Raw genomic sequence first — 22175 nt, 5'->3', positions numbered from 1 at the left:
ACACAGTTTCTACTATCCAGAGGATTTCAAGAATATGTTTGTCCTTTGGAGATATGCAGTTGCTAATATTTGAGCGGGTGTGACAAGTATGAACATCATTTTTTAAATCATTACATGCTGCTTCAGAAACTAACACTTTCTACTCAGTTGAGGGTAACAATTCTATTACAAAAGAGGTGTGTGCTTTTCTTATTCCAAAACGTTACATTCTACTACATTTTAAAAAGAAAAAAAAGGTAACAGATTACCCCATAGGTATACCGTAGTCTCCAAAGAAGAATGTCAGGCCAACTCATTCTTCCTGGTGCTATTAGGTTAGAAGATAGCTTCTGGGTGAATGACATCCACCTATAATGATCACATTAAGGCAGAACTCATTAATTAAAGATGAGGTCTGGTTCTATTCACTTCTGGTGTTAGTTGAATAACCCGTGGCATTTCTTTAACACGAAAATGGTATTTCTTGCCTTTTCTTGTACAAGAGGAAAAAAAGGTACATGTCATATTCCTATATGAGCATAAATCAGAATAGTTCTACTGGTATCCAATAGAGTATAACTATATTTAAATAAGAACAATATGCACCAAAACATAGAATATCCTTGTATGAGCAGAGAATTTCTACTTGCTGCATTGAAAAGCTAAAGTAGGGGTGGTTTTTTTCTGTGGAAAACTTGTGATGTTGATTTTCGGTGGAAAACTTGTGATGTTGATTTTCTGTGGAAAACTTGTGATGTTGATTTTCAACTTGTGATGTTGGAAAAGACTTCCCCTAGACTATTTTGTTTACAGGCAGGGACCAATGTGCCAATTTGCACAAGAATTCAGACTTTCAGTTCTATGCAAGACAGGTCTTGTAAATGTTGCCCCTAGTTTTCTTCAATAAATATTAGTAACTTAAACATATTTTCATACTCATTTTAAACTGTAACATTTTGTCCCACAGAGGTACTGACTTTAAAATCTCTATTAGTTCTATAGAGAAATAATACTCACAGACAAATTCAAATCCGATTTCATGTTTAGTTAGTTTCTCTGGAGGAAAAGTGCATTTGATAGAATTGACAGGTTAGATTCCACTTGATGTCAATTCAGAATAATGCAATGAAACCAATAGCATTTTCTAAATTTATAGCTGCATTCATGGAATTAATGTGTGGCTCAAAGGGTTTTACTGCTGCTCTTTAAGCAATACAAAGTACAAATATAAAACCAGATCAAAAATCTCATTGACTGTATCTTCTAATCCAATTAAATAATCTATGTGTCTTAATAGAGGAAAGCCCACCTCTACAATACAATCTCTGCCCCCTGAATCGCAGAGAAGTTTTGTAATTTTGGTTTGATCTCTGTGACCTTATCTGTCATTTTAAACACAGACTTCCTAACAGTCTCATTTTTCCATGGGCAATGGGTTCATTACTAAATCTGCTCACCATTTACTCTATTTTACAACAGCACACTGCTCCCTAGCTGCCTTCTCCAGTAATACTCAGCTTAAGTAAAACAGTTATAATTGATATTGCAATGAGATGCGTAAATTAAATGGAGCATTACCTTTAGCTGGCTTTGGTAAAATATGATTCAGAACCAAATGGAAGGGATTTTTATAACTGCCTTCCCAGTCTTGCAAAGAGATTACCCTGTTGTAGGTTTTTGTTTCCTAATACTTCAGTCATCATACCACTAACTGATCATCAATTAAATAAAATCAAACAAAAAACAACCTTTCAAAAATTTGCAGACCTCTGCAAAAAAATCAATAGAGGGTGCGTTAGAAATTCCACTATTTGACATACCTATATCATCTATGTTAAGTGCATTATTTTATATATATGCACATAGGTGGGAATGCAGATAGATGGGTAGGTATATAGATAGATTGACAGATAAGTAGATAAATGTGTATATTAATGCAGCACTTCTATTTTGCAGCAAATCAGCTGGGAATTGTCTGTATTTAAGAGTTTAATGCATCTTGTAGTTACTCATGTAGAGAAATTAATGTAAATGAAACTAAATTGCTTATTATACCCAGTAGAAAAAGCACCTCAGATTATATATCTCATCTAATTCACTACCCCAAGCCAAGTGCAACATCAGTGTTCAAAAATGACAGCCACTTTGGTGAGGGGATATGAGCTTTTTACTTTGGTCCTTCACAGCCAGTGTCCTCCAATTATTTTTTGAGTAGAACGTCATTACCTTAGAGGGTTTCAGAGAAAGTGTTTGAGAAACTACATGCTACATTGCAATATTCAGGATATCGTTTTCTATTAGCTTTCATTCAGGCCCATCACATCTTTCCTTTCTCTGCTGTTTTAGTTTGTTAAAAGGCTGCCACTACTGAGGGAGATGGTAACTATAGTTGTTCACTAGATGAGAAGATGGAGTTTTCTAACCTTGAAATTGGGATGCAGCTGAAATGGACCTGACTTTTACATTCTCTCTTTTTCTTTAAATCAGTGGTGCTCTCTTGTCTAAAAGGACAAGTTCAATTTCCCCTCAATTCAGCCCTGTTAGCATGGCCCTGAGCAGAAATAATTAAATCCACCTATAATTTATTAAAGTCTTTCACAGTTCTCCACTCAACCAGCTCATATGGCATGTACTTTTAAAAAATTATTCTGTCACCTGGAATGAGAGAATACAAATAACGGACAAAACAGGATCAGAGTGACTGCGTTTAATGACTAAACTCTCCAGAAGCTTCACAGCAGGCATCACAAATACCCTTTTGTTTCACAGCAGCTGAAATAAAGCAATGATGGACATGTGACTGCTGATCATTACCTTAATTAATAGCATTTTAAATCAGAAAAGCTTCGTGAAATAACAGGTCTGCATCTTGCTGAACTATAGGGCATAGCTTTTGAGAAAAATCCATGGATCAGTTTTAAAACCATACTTCTTATAGGGGCCAGGAAAGGAGAAGAAATACAAACAATATCATGTTACTACCTAAGGTTGTGTCAGAAGTCTATTCATCATCTTCGTGGCCACCTCTGGAGTCACTCCAGTATGCATGGTCTTTCTCACATTGAGGAGCACAGAACTCGACCCAGAACTCCAGAGCAAAGGGCTTCCTTGACCTGCTGATACCAGTCCTCCCAGTGCAGTCCTGGATGTTGTTGGTCACCTTTGCCTCAAGAGCACATTGCTGGCTCGTGTTAACTTGGTGTCCACCATGACCCAATAGAACCCAAGAATATTTCATAGAATCATAGGATCATGGAATAGTTTGGGTTGGAAGGCATCTTAAAGATCACCTAGTTCCAACCCCCTGCCATGGGCAGGGACACCTTCCACTAGACCAGGTTGCTCCCAGCCCCATCCAGCCTGGCCTTGAACACTGCCAGGGATGGGGCATCCACAGCTGCTCTGGGCAACCTGTGCCAGCGCCTCACCACTCTCACAGTAAAGAGTTTCTTCCTAGTAGCTAATCTAAATCTACCCTTTTTGATGTGTTTTTAATTTTACTCCCAAACTCCTCTCTGTTAAAACCATTTTCTACCCCATGCCCCTTGTACTTTGAAAAACATATCGAAAGCAAAAAAGTTAAGTGTTCTAAAAGGAATAATTTTTATGAAATAAAGGGGCTTTTATGAATGCAGACTGATGCAATTAGCCCCTTCACTGTCACTACAAACAAGAGTTTATACTTAATTTTCTTCACCTGTTACTGCAGGTCTCCAAGATTAACTAAAATACTTTCACCTTCCTAAACATTCTTGCTAAGTTTTGAGGCGAACAGTTTGGAGAAGGCAGATACACACAGGCATTATGAAAGCTAAATAAATATGCTCACTATTTCTAGAAAGTATGTGATTTTATTTTATTTTTTTTCCCATAAGCACATACTTTACTGTGACATCACAATACACATCTTGAATTAGAGATACAAAAATATTCAGGAACTTCTAAATTTTGAACATCTAAGGCTCAATTCACAATAGAAAATTCAAGAAACTTAGTTTTATAGTCCTATAACGTGGGGTTTGGAGTTGACTTAGCATTCTTTTTTAGAAGAAAACTAGGGAATTATTTTGGAATTTGATTCCAATGTCCCTAGGGTTTGGAAGAAAGAAAACAGAATGTTGAGATATAGCACTTTGACTTGGACCTGCGTCTTCTCTCTTACTGCATCTTGCTCTGTGCTACGTCATTCCCAATAAGGTTTGCAGGTTTATAAACCCAAGTACTAATTTATGTTATTCTTTGCTGCATGCTCGGCTGTGCCTATCAGCCTGTTAAGAAATTAATGGGGTCTTGGTATCTCTCTTTGCTAATTTTAAACAGGAAAAGGACATGTCAAGCCATAATAGTAATGCATTTGAAGATATGTTAATTGTCTTTCCCATTATTTAATCTACTTAGCTACTTGCCAATGCTACTTTCCTAAATACAGTGAGAGATATTTTAATGTTTTAAAAAACAGACCTGAGTTATTTTGAAATGCCAGAGTTTTCCTACTAATCGAAAAACAGGCTTCATGAGGATTTTGGTAGAGAAATCACCAATCAGTGATAGAAGTTAATGTACGTTTGGTACACACTATCGACTACTTTTCAACCTCAATTACTAATGAAATTTAGCTATCTGAACTCAGCAGAAATGCTGACTAGCTTTCAGTATCAGCAGTTCCCAACCTGCATTCAGAACAGCTGCAAAGAGTTCAGTCACACTTCTGTTGCAAAATACCTGTGGTAGCTGTAAAATGGGAAGTAAGCAAGGGAGTATATTTTTCTCCCCAGCAAGTCTGAGTGATTCCTACTAATGCTAATATAGGCATGTCTGTGCAATAATAACTCCATGTTCCCCTCAGACTGAAGATTGACAGACTTAAAGCCTATCAGCGTGTATAAGGAAGCATAATGAATATTAACTGTGATTTAATGCATCATTTTCCAGTTTCTCTATGGAAACCTGGAATACTGGAGGGTCCTACTCCATTTTGGCTTTTGGGAGGACAGTGAGTGTGTTGGTGGGGTTTTTTATGTGTATGGAGTAACAATTCTTTTGACAATTAGATGTCAAGTTCCCCATTCTGATATTTCATTCATGGACTGCAGTATCTTTTGGACTGCCTGAGATCAGCAAACAGGTTCCCTTTCAAATAATGAAGAAAACCTTTCAAGTAATAAATGAGGAAATGTCTCCCTGATAGTGAATGAAAGCAAGAGAGGGGCAGAGGGTATGTGGACAGGTGTGGCGGTGTGGATGTGTGCACATGCACACATGCAAAAGCTGATCATTTTCACTACTTGTACTCTCTAAAATTAGTGACAATCATCTTATGGGCTATAACTCCTTTGTCTCTACTCCTTGCCAAGTTTCTGTACCTCTGTCCTGATACTGGAGGACATTCTTTACCCAAGAGATGCAGATAAAGCTTAGCAGACCAAACCACATTCATTTTGCACATATTCACGTACATAATACTCCAGATCACAAGCCAAAGACAAAGAATTAAAAAACCCCCATCATCTGAGGAAGAGACAAGGGAGGAGGATATGGGTTCAGAATTTCAAGAAGGGGGGATTTTACTACTGCAAGTTGTTCTCAAAGGAAATCAGTATCTGTAACCTACAAATTGCCTGCAACTTAAGCAACTAGGCTTGGATTTTCAAAGAAACTTTTGGGTGATCTGGCACTCAAATCCTACCGAGCTGCATGTAAGATATTCAATAGGTTCTCAACAACTTTCCATGCTATGAGAGACAAGGGATATTCTGCATGTTTCTAAAAATAATCCTGGAGTTCAACATTAATTTTTAGCAGAAAACAGTCAGTAAATCCACATGCATAAATAACTACAGTCCACATAGAGGTATACATCTTCACAGCATTATATGGTACTGCTCTGAAAGAAGAAGAAATTACTAGAATGCAGGAGAAAAAAGAGGGAATCAGCCATCTTACCTGTAGTCTTAGAATACAGCAATCCCAGCAGACTGAGATGGTTCAATCTCAGGCAATGACAGAGCTAATGGATTAATTTACAGCTGCTGGACAGCAAGTGTTTGGGGCACTCCCAAGCCCAACCAGACTGTGCTGATGACTTGTATCTGCAAAGCTGTAGCATGTTTCTGCTGGTTACTACTTGTTTATGCCTTAATTTGGGAAAGAAAATGTGTTAGATGTTCTTATAAAGCTGATCTGAAATTAAGTTTAAATTGCTTCTTGGCCTCTGTTGAGAAGGACCATTCATACTCCATGTGCAGTTCAGAAGGGACTTCTGCCTGACTGTGTAGTGACAGCAAGCATCCAACACTGGGTGAAGGATAAGGTTTGTATCAGATGCTGCAAGAAGATCTCCCATGTCCCATGCCTTTGGAAAGCCTATACCCAGATTCCTGCCCCACTGAGGGACTTTCATCCATGAGTGGTCCTGCTGAACCTCTCAATCAACCCTGATTCATGACCTAAAGCTATGTCTTTACACACATGAACTGTGTGTAGAATGAAACACATACATCATTTTCTCAATTTATAAATGAGAGGCAAAAAAAGAAATTCTGCTGAAAGGGGAGAAATTCCCCATGTATGCCTCAGAAATAGAAAAAATGTTGCTGGTATGTGACTGAGTTTGACTTCCTTTCCATCCTTCAGACAAAAAAATATAGAGTGAAAATCAGGACTTCCCACTTGTTAGAGATCAAAATGTTTCTCCTTTCATTCCCCCGGTGCAGACATGACATAACTCTAGAGGCAAGGTCCCCGGGATACTCATTGGTCCACCTTTCTAAAGCTACATTACACTGACAGACATGTATTTTGCATGAAGTTTTGTCTCCAGTGAGAAAGTGAAAGATTTGTCCCTTATTTCCGTGCAGCCAGGGCTTCATACTCTTAATTTTGGTAGCCCCTGGCAAACACATTTAGTGTTCTGGGTGGTACATTACTTAGCCAATTTTTAAGTGGCAATAGCATATACTTACACCAAAGAAGCAGCTGTGGCCAGTAACAGCAGTAACTTTATCTTGGGTCCCCCAAAACTGATTCAGCAGCAGTCCAGGCCAGTTGCAATGCAATCAACAGCACTGACCTGTGAAAGACAAGTCATTATAGCAGAACACTGCAAACCAAAGGAGCCTAATAAAGATGTGAGGGTAATGAAACAGGAATCAGAAGCATTACGTGATGGAAAACAAAACATAGATCATATCTCAACTTTGTGCCACATATGTTATTAATATAAAGGAAGAACTTATGACAAATCACCCCTTATTTATTTATTAATATATTTGGTAACTGATCACCTGCAATAATGAAGCAGTACAAGAATATAGACTAGTAACAATTAATATAATGTCAGGAACACTTTGGAGTCTCCTTCTCCAAATTGAATAAACCTGTGTTACTTGACAAAGAAAAAAAAAATATCTATATTTGTGTTTCACAAAGTTTAAACATATGACAGGAAGCATGTACATTCTAATGTTTTTTCCTTGCCCTGCTCCTCACTTGCTATGACATTTTGGTCATGCCTTCCATACATTTTTTTACCCATGGAAAAAGTGAGTTTGCATACGATACACCAATTTTTGTGAGTATCAGTTTCTTGAACTGTCTGGATCGTGTGTTAGTTCTGATATTCCCTCCTCTCTAGCTGATACCACAGGCGCACCCCAGCAGCTGAGGGAGAGGATAGAACCTCATCCCTACTCACCATTTGTTCACTCTCCAGGAGGCAGCAGAGAACAAAATGCAGCCTTTCAAAGAGGTGAGGTAACCACAGGGCAGAATTTTACAGGAAGAGCTACATTGGGTCTAAGCTGTATGTGCCATTCTAAAATCTGCTTTTTCCACCCTTAACACCCAGAAAGTAGGAGAGGAAACAAAGGCAGGAAAGTAATTTTCTAGTTCCACAGTTACTGGTGAGGACCGATGTGTTCTTAGTTCACATGACCCAGTTCATGGGAGCCAAAATTATGCCCAGACAGTTCCTCATAAAAAGAAGGCTTAATGTAATAATAAAACTTGTTACTATTTATTGAGGACTGGTGAGTTAAAATGAGCACTTAACTTGTGCTGATATTAAAAGTGCTTTGTCTTTACTAGGAAAATATCTTCCACAGGTTCTTCTGCAAGTTGCACACCCCTTTTTTGACATGATTTCTTCCAAGGCTGGTGTAGCTTACTATTAACCATGTATGTGGGGATGAATGGTACAATTTAGCTTTCAAATTTTACATTTATAAAGCATGCTGATATCGTCTGATTTTAGAAACTCTCTCATAGTGAATAATGGGCCATATACGATTTATTTAAAGAACGATGTGCTCGTGTTTGTCTGAGGAGACCTTTATTGTTAACTTGAAGATGAATCCTTGAATGGGTGACATAGGGAATGCTGTGCTAATTGTCCAGGTGCGAGATACGTTAATGAGTTCCCAGAAAGTTAATGAAGAGACATGAGTGACTTGTATAAAGAGGGGGCTGAAAGGTTCCCTCGCTGTGCATGACTTTGGTGGAGCGATCCCCCATGCACCCAGCGCTGCCGAATAAAGGTAACCTCCGCTCACTTATATGTTGGTAAAGTGATTCTTTAAATCAATAGTTACATGAAAGATATCTGAGATATTTAATCTCAAGTGTTATTGAATGGGGAAAAACATGGCTATAGGATGTCCCCTTCCTCAGATGCTCTATTATTGCATGTTTTTAGCTATAATAAATTTTTGTGGTGCTATAGTAAGCACAGAATCCTGTGATGTGATGCCAAAACGGCACAGAGTAACTGCTCAGAGACCAATTTTGTCTTTAAGCAGCAAAGGTATTTATTTCGTGCAACATTGGGGAGCTAGCTGAGTCGCACCGGACAAACTAGCTCCAAAGTTTTCAGTGAAAAGTCAGGTATTTTATGCAGTTTTTCCGTGAGAGGTTACACAACATCTTTACATACATATTCATTTGACACCCAATCATTCCACTTATAATAGGTGGGATCTAGGTGGAGTAGACCTTTCAATTTTCTTTGTTCAACGATTTCCTGACTTGATGGTCTCCTTATCTCCTTCAGGTGCCCACCTTATCTTTTCCAATTATTCAGAGCACATTCCTTTCTCAACACAAAGCATCACCCAGAGCATTGTACCAAACTCATCTTGACTAATCTTCTTTTTTTTTTAGAACCTTGTCCTGTTTCAGATGTAAAAGAAGAAAAAAAACCAAACCCCAAAACAAAACCAAAAAGGCTTGCATAGCATGTAGTTCAAGTGCAAGCGTGTAGCCCCCATTACACTCGGAAAGGCAGTGTTTGAATTTGTAGCGTGTGAAGTCCAATCACGAACTCGGTAGTCAGGCTCATGATGTCCCCATGACCTAGATATGAGGTAAAGGACATGCTTTTTAGGGAGTATATTGCGTGGACACCAAATCAGAAAGAAGAAATTAGAGCAGCTCCTCCCTACCAATGCTTGCATTAAACCAAGCTGTACAAGAGAGAGCTTGCAGCTATATTTTATTGCACATAATCAGCAGTCCTGACAGGACCAGAAATGTTTGTCCAAATGAGAGAAGAATATACCACAAAAGGTCAGGGACAAGGTAAGGGAGAGGGGAAGCACTGAGGAACAAGCTTCTAACGTAATTTTGGGGTGTTACTCCAGCACCTGCATTAACAAGCAAGACTTGCTATTGACAGAGACATAGAAATAACTAGAGGATGGGCAATGTCCCACCTTCACAGAGCACCAGATCTGCTGTGGTGTTGCTTGATTCATACTGTTTGTGTTACAGTAACTGCAGGACACCCCAAAGGGAACCAGGGTCCAACTAAGTGCAGTGGGATGCACAAACCAAGTCTTCCACAGGGCATTTGTCCAGAGGTTGCCAGATACTAAAAAAAAAACAAACTCTTTCAGCTTCCAGTGATTCTCCAGTAGCCAGGACAGATCCCAAAGCCCTGGCAGCAGCTGCAGAGACAGAGGACACAGACTGATGTGCAACTGCACACACTGCAAAAGGGCTATTTTGTTCAGTTTATTACAGCTGTTGAGTGGAGCTGGGCTCCTTCTTCTACTGTGTAATTTGTTGTTGCTTTCTTACTCTGGGAGAAAAACGTAAAAGCTAGTGATTTTCCACTTAGAGAGACACAGCACAGGAAGAGTTAAAATAAGAAAGCCTGAATGTTTAATCTGCCAGAAACATATAAGAAGAGCAATCAAATCTGGGATAAGTAGCTGCGAATGAGGTATGCCTGATTGCTTTAGGCCATGCTGTTTGTCAGTCTTTTAAAATTCAAGTCATTACCAGATGCTGATCTGCTATAATATTGTGATATTTTATCTGATTACACTTATGTGATTGTGCCATATCTGCTATTTGCCTTCCCATTTTTCCATGTATATTAAATGCAGGTGGTTTTATTATTCAGAGAGCTAGAAAGTGTTGACTGCTCTGAATATAAATGGGGATATTATATCATTACCTTGCTCTGAAAGCAGAGTCGTTCAGTGTGTAAATCATATGCAAGGTACCTAGTGGAGACACAATAAACCATAATGTCTTGAGAGAGAAAGCAATGAGGAAGGGATAAGAAGATAAAAATTTAAGGCATTGTTAAAGAAGGATAATCTTCATAATCCTATTTAGTTCTTTCAAGCCACCATTTGTTGATAATATAACCTTTATATTCAAAACTTCTTTCAAGTTCATTATCAATAATGGAAGTGAACAAAAACACAAAATCAGCAACCAACCAAGCATTTTAGCTGCTTGCAAAAGGATGCAGAAGGGACTCACACATTTCTGCAAAAGCTCTGTGGACCCTTCTTCTCACCACAAGGCTTACTGTCAATATGGGGCTTCAGAATTCCCTGGAGAAATGTGCAGGAATCACTTACAGCATAGCTGAACAGCAGATAAGTGTAGCAGGGCAAAGGGACTTCATCTGAGATCAATATGTAGATATAATAAAGTTAATCTGGGAACTCCCTTTTGCTTGCAAGCATTTCCTTGGTGATTTCACTATGATAAATTGAGAGCATGATAAATACCACTGTGAGGAGGCTTAGAAATGCTACTAAATCACAGAAAGGCTGAGGCTGGGGTCAACTGTGGAGATCACTTAGCCCAGCTTCCTTGCTGAGCTACAGCAGGTTGCTCAAGACAGTGTGCAGCTGAGTTTTGGATACCTCCAGGGATGGGACTCCACAACCTTTCTGGGAAATCTGTTCCTGTGCTCAAAATACACTCAGTAAAAAAGTGTTTTCTTATGTTTAAATGGTCTTTCCTATCTTTCATTTTGTGTTTATCACCTCTTATTCTGTCCCTGGCCACCTCTGAGGAGAGGCTGGCTCCATTTTCTTTAAATCTCCTATGAGGTATTTATACACATCACTAAGTCACCCCCGAGCCTTCTCCTCTCCTGGCCGAACAGTCCCAGCTCTCTCCTCCTGCCCTCACAGGAAAGATGCTTCAGTCTTTGCATCGTCATTGTGGCTCTGCTCTGTACTCATTTGGGTATGCCCATGCCTCTTTTTTACTGGGAAGCCCAGGACTGGGCACAGTAGTCCAGATGTGGTCATGCCTACATGGCATTCCTCTCCTTTGGCTATTTTAGTGTAACCTGTTGTGATCCTGCTGAACCTCCAACAGCCCTGACTTGACAGATGCAGGTAAATGCTCAATAAACAGGTAAAAGCACAAAATAGCTAATGCCTCCCCATCCCTTCCCCTGTCGGTTTTGCTTATAACATTCAGGGGGACACAAAGGGTGTCAAGTCCCCAAAGAGGTGTCCTGGATTCAGCTGGGATAGAGTTAATTTTCTTCTTAGTAGCTGGTGCAATGCTGTGCTTTGGATTTGGTGTGACAATGCTGACAGAACAGTTTTCAGTTGTTGCTGGGTGATGATTATACTAAGCCAAGGGCTTTTCTGTTGCTCAGGCCCTGCCAGTGAGAGGGCTGGGGGGGCACGGGAAACTGGGAGGGGACACAGCCAGGGCAGCTGACCCCAACAGGCCAGAGAAATATTCCAGACCATTGAACATCGGGCTGAGTGTGTAACTTGGGGGGAGAAGAGGGAAGGGGGGGGGACATCTGGTGTTACGGCGTTTATCTTCCCAAATAACTGTTACACGTGACAGACCCCAGCTGTCCTGGGGATGGCCGAACACCTGCCTGCCCATGGGAAGCAGTGAATGGATTCCTTGCTCTGCTTTGCTTGTGTGCATGGCTTTTCCTTTGCCTGTCTTTATCTCAACCCACATGTTTTCTCACTTTTACTCTTCTGTTTCTCTCCACCATCCCACCAGTGAGAGTGAGCGAGTGGCTGCATGGGCCTTGGTTGTGAGCTGGAGTTAAGCCACAACAACAGGCTACAGCACAAGCGACCCCACTGCACCCCTGTTTACACAAATTATTTCAGACAGCAGGACTAGGAGTCCTGAGGGAGATGACATTGGTCAGGTAGACAACATTCTTCAAGTGAAGGAAGATAACTTTACGTAGACACCGGCAGGAGGTAGAGAGGAGCAGGGTATGCAGAAGGCATCTGGGGGAAACCTCTATAATTAAAGCATAGCAGACACCAACTTCTTGAAAAAGAAGAATGCAAGAAGAAAGGGAAATAAAGGAGGGTAAGGGGCAGTCAACACAAAAGCCATGGATGAATTGCTCAGAAACCCAGAAGTTCAAGAAGAAAAACAAGAAAAAAAACCACCTGAACATGGGAGAAAGCCACAATTATTGAAGGTTAGTTTAAGCTTGCAGATGAAAGCACAAGGGTAACAAAACAAAAGCAAAGATTAGTATAAGGTGACAGAATTAAGAGTAAAGGTGGCTTGAAATCTGAACTGAGGAAGAGGTACGTTATTGTCCTTGGGACTACAAGCATCCACTGTCACGAGCTCAAGTGTGTCTTTCATACAAGTGCACGGGTAGTCCAACTAATCTGGAGACAAAATTAGCAGAAATGCTCTGTTCTCTTGAAATGCACCTTCAGCAGGCAGAAACAAAGAAAACTCTGAGGAGGAAGAAGTTAGACATAAACCTCAAAGTAGTGGTAAGAGTCAAATAAACCATTGCCTTAAATGCCTCCCTCCTGAATCTTCACTGATGTTATCTGCCCAGATGAGTTTCAGCACAGCTAACAGCCTAATGACATTGACTCACAAGTCTGGGCATTAACAGAATTAACTGCCAAGCTTGCTGGAATATGTGTGATTTTATCATGATAATCACAAAATGTGTTGTCCATAATGCCTCTGCTCCCAAAGCCATATGACAGAGGGAAATTCTTGTTTTCTCTTCAAAAGTAAGCTCTTAGTCTTCCCATCTGTGGAGAAAAGACTGAAGGCATCAACTCAAGTTTAAAAGAGCAGGAAACCAATAAAAAGTATTTCATGTTTAGAAAAAGTATCTTTAAATGGTTCAAAGAGTGTCACTTTCAAGAATTTGGAAATCTTGATTCATCATGCTTCATATTGGTTTCATTCCTTTTTCAAATCTCCTGGACAGAAAAGCTAGTAAGTGCCATACTGCTTTTCCAGGATAGAAAGCCATCTTCCTAAATACTATCTCATACATGTAAATCTGATCAATGGAAAAAAAACACCTGAGAAAAAAAGCCAACCCTATGCAGGAAGTTCCATAACTTCAAGAATTAATGGTTAAAAAACAGGGTTCACAGTATAGAGACTTCCGTGTGCAAAAGACCTGTCAGTAGTGCTGAACTAGGGGATTTCTACAACTTTTTATTTCCTTGAATTAGTGGCTCATCAGAGAAGGGACACTGGTTTTGCTCTGCTTTCAGAAAGCAACGAGTTGCACTGGCACAGAGGTTCATATCTGTCTCCTTGTTTCTAGCACCAGACAGAGGATTTAAAGATCAAATGTGATTCCACATAACTGTTTTTTTTCCTGTTATTCCACTTCTACGATTAGCAAATAAAGGGAATATGGAACTAAATGAACTGTATTTGGATGCTGGTACATATTTCAGCATTTAAAAAAAAAATACATCAAAACTCCTTCAAATTTGTTTGGATAAAACCGTTTTACAGAGACTGAATGTCAGTCAGAAGTAAAGAACAGTGGTGTAAAATTTCAGAGGCACACAGATATTCAGGGAAAAGGAACTGTGTCAGGCTTTGTTTTATTTAAAGTCTCTCTTGTATAGTTTTTTAGAGGCAATAAATATTATGTTTGTGAAAGCTGCAAATTACACTAAATGTAGAGAAACTGCAAACACCAGTTAAAGCAGAATAAAGTCAAGTTTCTCCAAGAAATTGGAAAGATAGAGTGATAAAAATAAAAGAATGTCACCATTTTCCCAAGAGACCCAAAGCTCCTTATGTGCCATACTTCTGTGTATGAAGTACCCAGGGTCACAGGCTTTCCTGGGCTACAAATGCACTAACACAAAGACCTGAGAAGCCACATCAATTACTCTAGTCAAAGGTGGACTGATATCAGAGTTATTGGTAGGAAGAAGACATTTGACTTCTGTGGTTTTCAGATCCTGCTGTCAACAATTTTTTTCTCTTGGTGTACAATGAGATGGGGAGAGGAAGCTGGATGTTTCTCAAATGTTCATAATGAGCACAGAAGACTTTGTTGGTTCTTATTCACATTAATATGTAATCATTTGCTTTCCCCTAGCACCAATGTGCTTCTCAAGCATGGGGATGAATAAAAAGCCATGTGATTATACAGTCCAGCCAGAAGTCATTGGAGAAGGAAAAGAAAGAAAAAGGAAAAGAAAGAAAAAGGGAGAGAAAGAAAAAGTAAAAAAATCACCCTTGCCAGGGTACAGGGGCAGGGGGCTGCGAGCATTGAGGGGGCACCCGGGAGTGGCAGGGGAGGACTGTCCCACTGCTCCACCAGGGAGCAGGGCAGCTTGGGGGCAGCTGGGGCAGTCCCCACCCTGGGCAGATGGCACCATCCTGGAGATAGGGATGTGGGGAGCTGGGCTGGGACATAGGCCTGTGGGTAGGGGTCAGAATCAGGGATGGTGAGGGGACCCAGGGTCAGACACAGCCCCAGGGCTGGAGCTTGATATCAATTCCTTGGAGAAAATTATATCAGAATCAAAACATCTCGCACAGTTTTTGTCTTTCTCCTGCATTTGTTTATATGCTAATTCCTGTAATACTTCTGCTAAAAATACAACTTCGTTTTGATTGTTAATGCTTAAGGAGCATCACTGGAAATAAAGCTTGCAAAGCTGTTCATTGCATCCTGCAATGGTCCAATGAAGCCCCTCAGGCACAGCATCACAAGGTGCGGATGGGCTCCCAGTCAAGGTACGCACAAGTTTTCCAGCTACACACCAAGAATTGCATAAATCCTGTGTTCCACTGCCCTTGCCAGGAACGATTCAGACCTGCCCAACGTGCAGCCTGCGCTTGCAGCCACCTTGCACCGCCACCGGCCACCTGCTGCTGCCGGGGATGAAAGCTGCCCGTTCCTGCCGCAGGGCTGCATGGCCAGCAAGGTTGTAACACCTCCGTATGCAGTTCCACATCTGTGACTCCCGGCCTCCTGCCTGCTTTTCTCCTCATTTTTCTCTTCCCATTTTTACTTCCATTTCCACTGCTGCCATTTTTTGGTGCATGAGAAAGCTTGGGCAGTTCCTTCAGGAGACACGTTCTGACTGCTATGCGAATTTCACAATACTTCACCTGGTTAATGCATGACCAGGAGTATCATTTTCCAAAGACTTCAATGACCTCAGAGTTTTCAGAAAAGTGACTTTGTGGCTTTTATCACTCAGGTCACCCTAGCAAAGAATTATTTCAGGAACTTTACTCATACTTTAGCAACTTGGTATGTTACAGAAATTGTAAGTGCAAGAAATGGACTAACAATTCCTCCATTAAAAGTTGTCACCAGGCAAGACAGATGCACATGCATGCTCCATGAAGTACACATGTATTAATAGAGCTTTGCAGATGTTAAGACACAGTGTCATGGCCTTTTGTTCCAGAGGAAATGTCAGTTTAAGGAGTTTTTGCCCCAGATGTTGCGTCTTATTCTTCCCCCTGTGCTGCCCCTCAGCTACACTGACACAACTGTTCAGTAAGGCTGTACAGAAGGCAGCACCTGGGTTAAAAGCAACTCTGTCAAAAAATAAAATCTTGCACATCTCAAAACCCCCTTAGCTCACTGACCAATTTAACATGCCTGCTCCAACAGGCTGAGCCTGGCTTTTCAGCTAGGAGGTGCTTCAGAGCAGCAGAAGGCCTCAGCCGCTGCTGCGCCCAGGGAGAGGCTACCTGGAGCTCTGCTGCAGGATTATGCTAACCTAGGTTTCCACTCCAGGGGTGAAATTCATCTTCACAGAAAGGCTTCAGCACTGTTTTAGTCTTTCATTAGCTCTGAAAAAGTTAGGCATGAGTTTGTGTGACATTAAATTATTTTGTTACTGAAGAAATACATTCTGCTTTGCCCATGTTCTCCCATCAAGGATACACAAACAAACCTCGTTTCTGCTCTTACTTAGGGTTTTTTCCACTTATAAATGGAGAAATTAAAATGTCCACTAAGTGCCTTGTAATGCCTTGTCTCTTCTTCCCTCTCAACCCTCTACTACAACTATAGAGAGATTCGTATTAAGCAGCTAGGAAAACCCAAAATTTGGCATGGATTCTACAATGCCCACTGACTCCCTGACCAAAAGGCAAGGTTTCAGAAAAGAATCCTATTTCCTAAAAAGCCTTTAGTTCAGGCACACTCACTGAATGAGTCCTTCATGTACACTAGTAGTGTTCTTTCATGGAATGAAAACATTTAGTTGAGGAAAACACTGACAGCCGCTGACTTCATCAATACTTGCCATGATTTATCTCTGGGTTTTTCTTACAAAAATGTCTGTGCAGAGACTTCATCTACTCAGTCTCCCATATTGTTTTCCATTTATTCCTTTCCCAAGGATGGCCTTTGTTGCTTCCCCCTGCTGGTAAAAAAAGAAAGAGAGGCTTCTTATTTATGTACATACATACATGCGTCTTGTGCATATACGCACACACAAGAAATAGTAGCAGGGTGCTTTTACTTCTCTTTATTCACATGGAAACAGCCTGTTACACATGGTAAAACCTTCACAAGCCAACAGTTTTACTGCATTTCTGAGTCAGAAAAACTTGCAGCCCTGCAATTAACAGCAGGCCTAAAACTTGACAATAGAAATCATCCCTCAATTAAATTTTTTATTATGACTAGCAGTCTATTAGACTGTTGAGAGAGCTGCTCCTCATTCTTTGCAGATGGTGCCTGCAAATAATATCCAGATATGACAGCAGTGCATTCATTAGCAGTGTTAGCAAAATAAATATTTCCAATAACAAAAATATATCAACTGAAAAGGAAATATTGAATCAGAGCATCATACGATATAAACAGGCACAACTCTGCAGGCAATTATTTTATTTTTATTTAATAACCTATAAATGCATGTTATACATACAGGATGGAAAATGATAGGCTAGCCATTTGGAAATATTTGGTCTCATGCAATAAAAGGACATGCCACAGTGGGGTGACATAATTAACTGATGTGGAGCATGCAGTTCTTCAAAAAGAAGAGTGCTGAGCTGCTGTAAGCACTCTCCCTCACTCTTCCATTCTTTACTAGTAGCAGTGTAGACCCTTCAATAATGAAGAGATTTTTGATGTTATTCATTACCTATGCACTTCCTGACCAGGTTTTCTCTTAGCTTGGAACTTTGCACCGTCTGGGTACTGAAACATGTTTTGAACACTGTCAAGGCAGGTATCTACAGCAGAAAAATTTTCTATACTCGATTTTCAGAAAAGCTCCATTGCCCTATGAACTTATGAAAGTAATTTTTCCAAAGGTAAATGCATATTGGATTTCACCAGTTTTGTTTTAAGCACAATGTTATATCAAAACACCAAGAAACTGGATTACCGACTCAATTGGATTTAATAATTTAGGTCACAAAACCAACCAATTCTCTGTATAAAAAAACTATCCTCCCTCTTTCTTTTTGTAATATATTTAAAGCAACAGTTCAACACTTTTGTCTCCATAGACCTTTCTCAACTGGAATCCACTCTAGCTGCTGCCAGTAAAGCAGTTGTTGGCTGTGAACAACACAAATCCTTTCTGTTCTCAGTAACTGAGGGAATGGTTTGACTATTAAAACTAGGCTGTGCTTCACAAGCAGAGAAAGAAGAGAAAAAGGGTATGAAATGGACAGGGTCAGGGAAAGTGTCTGACGGGTAAGGTTGTTATTTGTACTTGTTTTCCTCCATATAAGCCTCAGGATTACCCAAAGTACTGGCTGTACTTTTAAACACAAAAGAGACATCTCTAGTTTTCTGGGAAGGCATATAGGGTGGTCCAAGAGAGCAAAACACTGCTAGCAGAAACCTTCACAGGGAGAGTGAGCCACTACCTAAAAAAAGCAAGGAGGCATGATAAATGGGTGCAGGAAAAGTAAAAAAAAGGAAAGCTAATGTGATCACAAGTGCAGAGACAACCATCCTGTGAAGGCACACAAGTTGTATCTTTATCAAAACCTCATTAGTATTCACTGTAACTGCACAACAGCTCTATCCTTGGAGGCAAGTCTGCAGGACCAAAATTAATGTGCTGAACCGGGAAGTTTTAGAGATTAACAGTATGTCCATAAGAGAGTGCCAGTTTTGTCCCATAGGTATGAAAAAAGTACCTCTACCACCACCAAAAAATAGACTGAGAGCAGAGCAAGACATCACACAAGGAGCAGTGAGGAGGATACCTGATGCCCATTTTGTTGGGAAAGTAATCAGATTGGAACCTTAAGCCTAACTCAGAGCAGCAGCTAAAAAAGGTAGTGAGTGTAACACTCACCATGACAATGCCTGAGTAGCTTTGTGGGCTGAACTTCAGACCTCTACGCCTCTGTGCCCACCTCAGTGAAGAAGAGCATATGATTACCCTGCTCCACAGGGCAGTTTGATAGCATTCTCATTCACTCTAAATGAACAGGCTGAAATTAGGTAGAGTGATTTTTCCACTATGAGCACCCACCCAAAAGTTAAGATCAAAGAGGTGCTAAAAAATTATGGGGATCCCACGTCCAGGACAGCTGCAATTCAGAATGTGAGACACTGCTGCAGGAGGAGGTACATCAGTAGTAAAATCAAGAAATTATCGAGGAGTGGAGAAAGATGTACTCTTTAGCTGGCATGAGTGTTAAATAATAATAAATAATAAAACAATCCTTCTAGTCCTGATGTCCCTCCCAGAGGGATGGGTATTGTTGTGAGGAAGGGGCTGGCAGGATCCCCATGTGCTTGGGCAGGAGCACCGTGAGCCACATCCCAGGCAGCAATGCTGGTGGGGCCAGGTGCAGCTCTGGGGAGAAGGTCCTGGCTCCTGGTGGGCAGCCAGCTGAGCAGGGCCAGAGAGTCTGGAGGTAAGGAAAAGCTTCCCTGCCTCCCCCTGCTGAGGACAGCTGACCAGTGCGGCCAGGATTCAGGGACATGGTGCCACCTCCCTCCTTGGAGGGCTTCCAGTCCCCACAGGGTAATGCCCAGAGCCCTGGTCTGACCCCGGAGTGGAGACTGCCTGAGGTCCCTGCTGGCCTGAATGATGATCCAACGTTCTCAATTCAAGGAGGACACCTGAATGCTGGAGAGGATTCCTGGAAGACCTAATTAAGGATGAATTGGGTAACTGGAAAAGCTGCAGTGCAGAGCAAGATTTTAAGGATCTCAATCTTTACCTCATTAGCAGCAGGTTAGTGCGTGCATTGATCACTGTCCCTAAGTACCACTTAGGAAGCACAGACCTGGTAACAGAGGGCTTTTCAGCCTGCCAGAAGGTATAACAGGATTCAGCGACTGAGACAAAGAAAGTCTCGGAAAGAAAAAACATGGCAATTTTAAAAATGAACATAATTAAGTATTTAATTTGTGGAAATCTTCTAGTCTCAGCACAATGTAAGTAGGCTCAATTATAGCTGGCACTTGGCCCTTCTATTCTGGGAAACCTGAGTACTGAATAACATTTCTTTTTCAAAAAAGATCAACATAGGATAGAGTTTTTTCTAACCAAACAAATGAAAGACACATATCAGCCACTGACTGAGAAGGTGTAAAGATAGAGTGTAGGAAGAGAGCCTGTGGAGGGAAAGAAACCTGAGCCCAAAGGAAACAAAGGTATGGAGTTGCACCGGTGACAACTATAAAGTGACATTACAGGGAAGACAAAAAGAAGAGAGATTTGAACTAACTCAATTCATTCTGGCTTTCTTGTGATAGCTCTACAGGGTTAACAAGAACATATTTTGTCAGCAAATCAGGCCTGAGGTCTCTGACTTTGCAGCACATTAACACAGAGGAGATTTATGTGGGGCAGGAATCACCTTTCTGTGTTGAGAAGGTGTTATGCCACTTGTATTGCCTCTGGCCAGTACCATTAGGGGAGTACGATTTATGGTTGTTGTCAGGGTGTAAGAGCAGCATACCCGACTCTGGATGCACATGCAGAGCAGTCCTTCATCGTGTCCCAGACCTTAACCAATGTTGCACAGTGTGGAACTGTGCTTCGCAGTTCCATTACAACTGGATGAAAAGGTGAATCAGAAAGTTAGATAAATGAGACAGATAACAGCATGCACATGATTAATATTTATCTCTAAGTAGTACAAACGTAACAGAAGAGAGCAATAGTTAGCTGAAAATGCACTAGTAACACTTGTAAGTGTAAAGCACAGGCGTTTGGAAGAAATGGCATAATTAACAAGGAATTTCAATACTTCCTGCAGGTCTGGTGCTGAGCTAGACTTAGAAGCAACAGTCAGCACCTGCCTAATACCGTAGCAGCATTAAAAATATATTAAAAATAGCAAGTTTTCAGTGTGGTCAGGAGTGTACTTCCAGATCAAATCAGATTCTTTTAAAAGACATAGAAAATAACTAGCAAATTTTTCTCCTTGTGTTATAGTCTGTGTTGGATGTTGCTTTAGTTACATTAGGGGGTGTTAGTAATGTGAGTGGAGAAGAGCTCTGACTAAGGAAACTGTAGAGCTGATAAAAAAAAAAATTAATTCCTAGTAGGCGTGGTTGCTGGTGTGAAAAAGTTTGAGGATGCCTTCTGGGCATTGAAAATGCCTTTCATTAACACTTAAGCAGTCAAGTGGCAAGATTCATTACAAAAAGCCTAGTACATTTAATTCCCTCCTTTTCATTAGTGTTTCCTGTTTACTAAGTGCTGCATGGATACCTAGCCGGCCAGAGGCTGAGCTGTTGCAGATACCATACAGTACCATGTCAGTCACATACCGTGCTGTGCAGTCAGGGTGAGGTTCCTAACAGAGCACCGTGCGCCAAGAAGCCTGTTGTTTGAGCAACTCTTGAACTGCCACCATCTCCTCTACAGGCATTTCCTCCCAGCTGTCCCAATCATCTTCAATGGAAAATGGCGTTTTGACCAGCTAGGCTCTTCAGACCCAAAAAACTGAAAGGAATCCATTCAAAGAAATGAGCAGAGCATCGGTACAATGAATGCAGTGACTTCTTCAGTGTAAATTATACGTGCAAGTTACAGTAGCCCCATAAATTTCACTCTGGCAGCACCATTCCAAGGCTACTCTATCATCCTGCTGTTAGAGTATGTGATCAGGTCAGAAAAGCTGATTTTTAGTTTTTTCTGTTTATTTTCTTCTTTTCCAGTCTCTGTACCAATGACTCCATGTAAGGCTAGTAAAACGATACATCAAGCTAGAATTAGAAAATACTCCAAATAGCGCACACTTAAAGTACCAAATAATTTGTTTCATAAGTGGGTAAAGTTCTGACAGCAAAGAATTCTTGCGAGAGCATGGTCTGTATTTATCCTGTTCTTGAATGATGAGTGCTTAGCAGAAGCCTGCTAAGATCAAGAACTTTATCCATTATTCAATACCAACAATCCTGCTTTTTGTAAAAGTACGAAACCTTGCCTATCAGCAGTGTTTCCTTTCTGCAAAGATGCTTTCTTTGTAACTGGTGCTGCAGGGTTTTTTTTTCTGCAAGTCAGTGAACAGCCCAAGTTTTGTTTAATTGCTGCATTTTTATTTTTATTCATTCTATGCATTTAAAAGACTGCTGTGGCTGGAACGGAAAGGAGGTTGTTACACTGTCAAATATTTCTCCTGTAAGCTGACAAAAAGAAGCTGTTTCTTAACCTGATGGCAATGAAAGACAGCAAATGAATCATTGCTTGAGGAAACCA

This window comes from Falco punctatus, assembly GCF_963210335.1.
Source record: "Falco punctatus genome assembly, chromosome: Z".
NCBI classification, from domain to species: domain Eukaryota; kingdom Metazoa; phylum Chordata; class Aves; order Falconiformes; family Falconidae; genus Falco; species Falco punctatus.
This window is presented reverse-complemented; position numbering follows the sequence as displayed.